We start from the raw sequence: 8,308 nt of genomic DNA on the forward strand, positions 1-8,308 counted from the left end.
TTGTTTCTGAAAGTAAGTTCTGGCCAAGCTCCTAAAGTGCCAAAATCAAGGGTAGTTGACATGCATCCTAGTTCACAAGAAAGGTAAAAATTTCTTCAGATATATAGATATACAGGCTGTGTGATTGCAAACCTTACAGCAATTCTTATTCTCTTTTAATTGAATTTTTTTCTCTGAGTCTTAAAATATATGCTTATATTTTAAGCAGATTAAGGTTGTTTATGAGGGAGATATTATTACTGATATCTGTTATTAGTTACCATAGTAACTATATTTCTGCGTAATTTTTACATGGACTAAACATTTATTGTCTTGGTCTACATCTGTTTGACCACAGCAATTCTAATCGATTTTATAGGGTCAGCAAATACACAGAACACAAGCTAACTCTTCCTCCTAGCACCCAGGGCAGACCACTAATCAATGATGGCATTTGTCTTGCTAAGCCTGGAAATGCCTCAGATTTCTTCTCAATGTTCCAGCCAACCACTAACAATATATCAGAGTTGGCACTTGCTATGAAATATATTTGCCATTCCAGAGCAAGGCCATACCTCTGAGAAATATCCTTATGTAAAAAGATCTGTGGGCAGTGGCATCAGAAATGTAAGGGTCACTGATCAAGTATGTCAGAAATCTCTCTGATTGGGGAATTGTGCTAGGAAAATCAGATAGAGATCCTAATTTCTCAGGTGCTGGGAATTGAAGGAAGGTAATTATGGTTCGGGCTTGGAGTGAATGTCAGGTGGAAGTGAAAAGAAAAAATGAACTTTGGGACTGCATCTCTAGATCTGTATATTGTCTATCTGTGTAGCCATCACTCAGATTCTTGTCATTGCATTGCACGATTTTGTGTGTGTATGCATTCTAAGATGGTGCCCAATCGTGATATCATAGGTGCTCCCTGGGACTAGCAGTCAAAAGGAGGAGTGAAAGAGAAAACATTTGTTTTTGGTTTTGTTTTCCTACTACATAGAGGAAGAACTCCTTCTTTTAACCTAGAGGTTCTCACTTTTTAGTATCAGGAAAATTTTGTGGTCTTAAACATTTTGAGGATCTTCCAAAGAGCTTTTTTGTATATGGGTTATAGCTAAAATATTTACCATGTTAAAAATTAAACCAGAAATAAAATAATTATTGAAAATGACTGCAGTAAATGCCTGTTAACATATATATTTGTGGTAAAATTATCTAGTCTTCTAGAACAAAAAAAAATTAGTGATAAGAGTGGCATTGTTTCATGTTTCTGTAAATCTTTTTAACATTTCGTTACCAAAACAAAATTCAGATAACTTTACTTGATATAAATATTTTATTGGCTGAGAAACAAATTATTCGTGAATAGGGATACTTCAAATCTAAGAGTGGTAAGAGGTTGACTTTCAGCAGTTATAATTCAGTTTATAAAGCATGAATGAGGAAGTACATCTTTTCTTATTGTGATTGGTAACCAGAAGGTTACATTCTTTTTAGGGTAATAGTACAATCTGACTTTGTATATACGTTTACTTGATTGGTTGGGAAGCTCTCAGGGGATGCTGATATGAGGAAAGCTTAAGTTTTGTTTAAGGTCAGAGTCAGCATTACAGGGAAATCAAGACAGTTTTAAATTTTGGTTGCATGACTATAAGTGTTTTGCCTAGAGGTGTATGCAAACTGTGCCCTCCAATTTGATTTCTTTTTAACAGGCTTAAGAGAAGGTAGCTAGCTTCCTAATTCAATTTGTTATGCTATCACATATCATGCAGCCTCTGGAAAACTTCACTATACACTTATGATAAAATCAATGTGAAAAAGACAATGTCTTAGTACCATTTTGAAAATAGTTTGGACCTAATGGACCCCCGCTGAAAGATTCTGGGGACGCCAGAGGTTCCTGATTGATGTTTTCAGACCTGCTGCCTTAACCCGTTCTGTGATGACTGCTGATTTGATGTAAAATGAGTGCAGAAAGTCTCTTGCTAGGGCTGTCCCTGTCATTTTTACCATTCAAAAAGTAACAAGCCTGTGGAAGCAATATATGTCAACTGAAATAATTCATTCAATTAAAGGTTTATTGAAGATATTTTCATAACTTTTGCAGTATATGCATTCATAATTTAAAGTACACTCAAAATTATTGATATGGAAATAATTATTTCACCAAGGATAAATAAAAAATAATCAGGTGTAGGGAAATACAAGCAAAAATAGAGACTCAAGATCTGGAGAAAAAAATGACAATGAAGATATTCAGGCCATATAACCCTGTGAAGTTGCTCATTCATTTATTTAATAAATGTTTATTAGGCATAGGGCATGTGTGATGACTAAGACAGCTCTAGTTGTTACCCTTATTGAGCTTACATTCTGGTTGTATAACTTGTATCCCAAATATGTCTTTAAGCAAAACAAAAACAAAGCAAAAAACCAAAACCAAACAAACGTCAATTACAAGATTATCATTGACAGAGGTAAAAAAGGGCCTCTCTGAGGAAGCAAAGATTTTTGGAGATGTACTAAATAGTTTCCCTACACAAATGTCATAATGGACTTCATAAAGCTATTTCTTATAGCCTCCATTGATGAAAGCTGCTGGCATGAGAACAAAATGCAGCTGAGACTATCACAGAAACTGCTTTTCCTGAAATGAACATTGTAATCCATTTGTTGCCAGTCTTAGGAGACCGTGACTCTAAAATGAAATTACTTTTCTTTTTTATATTCACATTCTCATAGTTCAAGCCCCTACTAGTCCAGTAGAACTGCATATTGCCTACTGAAAATTAGTCCCAAGGCTCCAACGTATAGCAAGAGGGCCAGGAAGTGAGGAGCACAGGATATTTGATGGGAAGGAAAGGTTTGATACAGATGGAAATTTGAGGGAATAGTTCTTCAGAAGGGAAGTTTTTGTTGTTGTTGTTTTCCAGAATGGGAAAGAATGGTTTGTGTTATGAGCTGAATCTTGCTCTCCCCAAATTTATAGATTGAAATTTTAACCCCAGCAACTCAGAATGTGACTGTATTTGGAGATAGGGATTTAAAGAGGTTAATACATTAAAATGAAGTCATTAGGGTGGTCCTTAATCCGATATGACTGGTGTCCTTATGAGCAGAGGAAATTAGGAGACAAATATACAGAGTGAATACCATGTGAGGAGAGAGAGAAGACGACCATCTATAAGTCAACGAGAGAAGTCTCAAAAGAAATCAATCCTGACAACACCTTGATCTCAGACTTCTAGCCTCCAGAATTGTGAGAAAATAAATTTCTGTTGTTTAAGCCACCCAATCTGTGGTACTTTGTTATGGCAGCCCTAACAGACATACATTGTGATTCTATGATGAGGAGAAGAAACCATTGATGGGAAGGAATCAAAAATACGAGGGGAAGGAAGAAGGAGGCAAAGGGAGGGGTGGAAATCAGAGGGAGAAAATCTCAGCAGAGGCAGAAAAGTATGGGATAGAACCACAGATACATGGTGTGGTAGGTTTAAAAAAATATTCCTGTCGATTCCCTGGAAGCTGTGAACATTGTATGACAAAAGGTGTGATAAAGTTAAGGCTTTTGAGAGGAAAAGTTTATCTTGGATTATCTGGGTGGGCCCTAAACTCAATCACATGTATCTTTGTGAGAGACAAGCAGAGAGAATTTCAAGAGACACACAGAAGGTAAAGTGATGCAGCCTCCAGCCAAAGAACACCTGGAGCTGCCAGAAACTGGAAGAGGCAAGGAGAGACTTCTGTTGTTTAAGCTTGTGGTGATTTGTCACAGCAGCCACAGAAAACCAAAGAGGGACTAAGCTTATATATCAGAGGGGACATTTCTTCCTTTGAGGCCTGAGGTAGGAAAGTAAGGATGGTTATACGCTGATTATCTTGGAGGTGGTGGTGATGCAGAGATTGTCCACTTTGTAAATAATGAGCCTCAAGAACTTTTCTGATTTTTTTTATTAGGTATAAAACCCAGAGTTCAGACTGAACCCCAAATGTATGGAAAACACTGAGGTTTCCTTTTAAAAAAAAAATTAAACTTTTAATACCAACAGTAAAGCTTCTTAATTTGCTTCTTTAAGTCTTTAGCTATAAATAAGACAGAGAGTAAACAAAGGGTCAGTAATGAAATACCCAGCTCCTCAATGTGTGTACAAGTTAAGTTAGAAATTTCCAATTGCTTTTCCTGAGGCTGAAACAACTTTCATAACTAGATTGCTTCTTTGAAACACTGTTAACAGTACAATGTTCTAAATTGTGATTTACTGCAATATGTTAAAATCTAATGATTTTTCCTCATAAAAATCCATAATATTACTATGATTGAATACTGCTTCAGAACTTGGTAAATACATTGTTTTTCTAAAATCTTGTATTTGTTATCATACTTACTGTGGCAGGTGGGGGAACATTTGGGTGAATGTTTGTTGGTAACAGAAGGATGAATTAGTTCTGCAGCATGAGTTGGCATTCCGTAAAATCCATTCACAAAATAATTGCTTACTGGAGTTTTTCATCATTATAGCTGAGAAAGAGAGGCACATCTGTGCTCCTTGCAATATGAGACATTCGTCTTTCAAGCATACGATACATGCTAGAATAGAGTGGGATATGGGAGTGAAAAAGATTCAGTAGTTCTACTTGAAACTGATTCTAACACTAGAGGCAGAATTGAGATTCAGCTATATAGCTATACCATGAAAAGCCACAATAACCATACGGAGGCTTCACACATTTTAATTCTGTCTACGACAGCTTTCTTTTGGGTAATTTGGTAGAGAAAACAATATGAGAAAGAAACAAGTTTAGAAGTCTGCAAAATATTACTAATTATTTATGAGCTTTCAGAAATTTGATATGTTGCCATCTTAAATGAATAAGAAATGCTCCAATTTAAACATACAGCATGAAATAATATTCTAAACCCCAAAGTGTTTTCTCTTCCTGATTACCTTTGTTCAATAACACACAAGCCAAACAATGGAAAGAGACATTGTGTGTGGGTGTTGGGAGGTAGAAAGGAGGTTCAGGAAAACCAACCGCTAGAAGCACCTTCTGGCTTCTGGCACTTCTTGAAACTCAAAGATTCTTTTCCTCTGATCTCTGACATCTTTCACTTCCTTTCAATTCTCTCTATGACCACCAGCAACCTGTCTTATAAATTACCCGAGTCTAGGGACAAAGTAACTTATTTTTGTATTCAACAGATGTACATAGCACAGTGCCTTAAGGCAAAATATTAAATTGTCACCTTATACTTGATTTTTACAATAGTTGCTGAACTGTTTTGTTGATTTCAGTTTGCATTTCTACAACATATTTATATTTAAAGCATAATTGTATTAAAAGTATAGTTTACGTCATGCCACTTGTGATTTTCAAAACATTTAATGGCTCGTCATTGGTCAAATAAATGAAGCATAGACTCTCCTAAAATAACCCTACACAATCTATCCTCAAATGATTGCTCCAGCTGTGGCCTAATCTTCCTCGGCGTCCTTTAGGAAGGCTGGGATCTAGCCATGTGCCACCTTATTACTCTTTTCAAAATGTAGAGAATTCCTGCAGTTCTCTGTATATTTGCACATGACAGTTCACCTTTCTGAAATACCTTTTCCCTTCTTTTTCATCCCTGGCAAAGTAAGTTTCTCTCTCATTTTTGCTCTAACAACCTTTACCTGCTCTCCTCTTGCATAATATAAGGACATTAGAAAACTTCAGTTTTTCCACTTGCATGATTTTTAAACTCTACTCCACTATTTTTATTTCTCCAAATTAGTCAAAACTTTATTTTTTTTCCTCTGCATTTCATCTTTCGTCTACTCCTTTTTTGGTTTAAATTCCTTCATTATGAAGTAGATCTGTTATTAATGCTTTCTGCAAAGAGCTGTTAGTAAAACTATTATAGCCTTTAACTGTTCATCAGTAAATCCCATCATACCTTCAAAATACCTGCAGAATCTTGCCACTTTTCACACCCTCCACCTGTTCCTCTTCAAACAGGTGATGGGAACAGCTTGCCAAGTGATTGTCTGGCTTCTGCTCTTCCCCTCGCAGCAAATATTGCTAATTATTTCTCAAAGATCCATTATCTCTTCTTTTGGTAAAATTATATCCTAACTATATTAGAGTAACAAAGTAAGTAGATTAAACAATTTCAATTCCTCACGTTTATTGCAAATGAAGGGGTTGAGGATCTGCCAGAGTTGCCTTTGGAGGAATCTGTGGGGGAAGCTCTTTGAACCTGAGAATCTGGGAAGAACATGTTTGTCTTGCCTTTTCCTGCATTTTAATGCCTGTAATGTGGATGTAGTAGCAAGGACTGCAGCAGCCCCTGAGTCCACAAAGTAAATCCAGCAGAATTACTGAGACTTTGGCATTGATATTTTTGAGTAATGGAGTTTATGCGAGCAATCTCCTGGTTGGTATAGATTACCTAAGACTACTACCCACATAGCAGCCAGAGAAATCTTTTGAAAATGTTGGTTTGTAAGAGGAAATATCAATGGTTATGCATCTTTGAAGTAGGCAAATTCTTCATACATTACATCCCAAAATCTTAACCACAAAGGAAAAAAATGACAAATTGAAATACATTAAATTTAAGAACTTTCATCAAAAGATACCTTTAGATATTGAAAAAGCAAGCCACAGACTAGGAGAATATATTTTCAATACATATATCTGAAAATTATTCATGAGGAATAATTTTACAACCCAAAAATATTGCAACCCAATCAGAATGTGAGCAAAAGACTTGTCACTTCACAAAAGAGAATATCTAAATTTATGAAATGTGCTCAACCTCATTACTAGGGAAATGTAAGTGAAAAATAAATGTAGTGGAGGTTTAGAAACTGAGGCACAGGAATGATAGCAACTGTCTCACGGTTGTTCATGTAGGAAGGGCAATTCAATTCCAGCATTAAAGTGCTTAATCACACACAATAATGCCTCTCTAAAATTCTTACTTTGTTACATATTTATCAAATCCTATGATTTTAAATAGAGTTTTCTGAATGGAAGGAGGAAGCAAAGGAGAGCTCTTCAAAAATGTTAGAAACAGGAGAAAAGATGGCGGCGAACTAGAGAGACGTGGAGTGCATCCCTCTCCACAGATGCATTGGGAATGCACGGAAGGATGCAGTCATTCCCACAGAGAACCAGCTGAACACCAGCCTCGGACACCAGAAAGGGCTGTGGGGAGCCCGACATAGCCGGTAGGGAGGCATCTACGAGGGCTCAAAGAGGGTGAAGCGTCGGAGCTGTGGCAGATGGGAGGGAGTGAGAAACACACGGAGGGTCTGCAGCGCAGCTCAGCGTTCCCGGACCGAGACATCGATCCGCGGCTGAACGGAGGGTCCAGGAGCGGGAGCGTGGGAACCGGAGAGCTGGTTCAGGGTGAGAAATATTGTTGCTGGTAGGGTGACGGACCGAGAGGACAGGAGGGAGGAGGTCCGCAGAGAGGAGTGCCCGTCCCTGAGAGCTGCCCGGCCATGATGGCGGCTGGAGGCTGCAGGCTCCCGGGCGGGGGGGAGGAGCCGCGCGCGTAGCCTCTCCCTCTCTTTCAGTGCCTCTGCAACAGGCAGTGGAGAGACGCCCTGGGCCACCTAAGGCGCTCAGGGATAACAAGCACCCTCAGGCACTCGGGTGGGGCTCGATTAAAACCCCTTGCAACGCCAGCAGCAGGGAGGCTGCCGAGAGAAAAAAAAAAAAAAAAAAAAAACCACAGCATCAAAAAGAAAAAAACCCCAAGAGAGGCCCAACTCTAAGACTTTCTGTTTACGCCTGAGCCACCAGCGCCCTCTGCAGCAGGCACCTCCAAGCCTGACTGAAGCAACAGTGCGCCACTGCTCGCTCACTCCCAGGAGAAGGAGCCACTATTGTACCCTCTCCCTCCCCACACACCGAGGCTTACAGACAAACAATAAAGGAACCTCTACTGGTCACAGAATAACGCAAAAAAAAACCCAAGGCAAGGAGAAGGACACCTACAGCTGAGACGCTAAGGAAACAGAAATAGTAGTATCAATACCTATTGAACTGGTCCATTCTGGGATCAGTTCTGGATTTTTTTTTTTTTCTTTCTCTCTCTCTCTCTTTTTTTTTTTTTTTGATTTATTAAATACGATCTTAGCCCTAAGGGATCTACAAGTTTTATAACATAATTTTTTAATGATATTTTTTATTCTGTTTTTTTTTTTTTTTGCCTTTTTATATACTTCTATATCTAGCTAAGTTTTTGGTAGTACGGACAAAATATCTCTCATACTTTCCTTTCATCCCTATCTTTTATACATTTCTATTCCTTTCTTTTTATTTGCATATTTCCAAC

Source organism: Hippopotamus amphibius, chromosome 6, assembly GCF_030028045.1.
Source record: "Hippopotamus amphibius kiboko isolate mHipAmp2 chromosome 6, mHipAmp2.hap2, whole genome shotgun sequence".
Taxonomy (NCBI): domain Eukaryota; kingdom Metazoa; phylum Chordata; class Mammalia; order Artiodactyla; family Hippopotamidae; genus Hippopotamus; species Hippopotamus amphibius.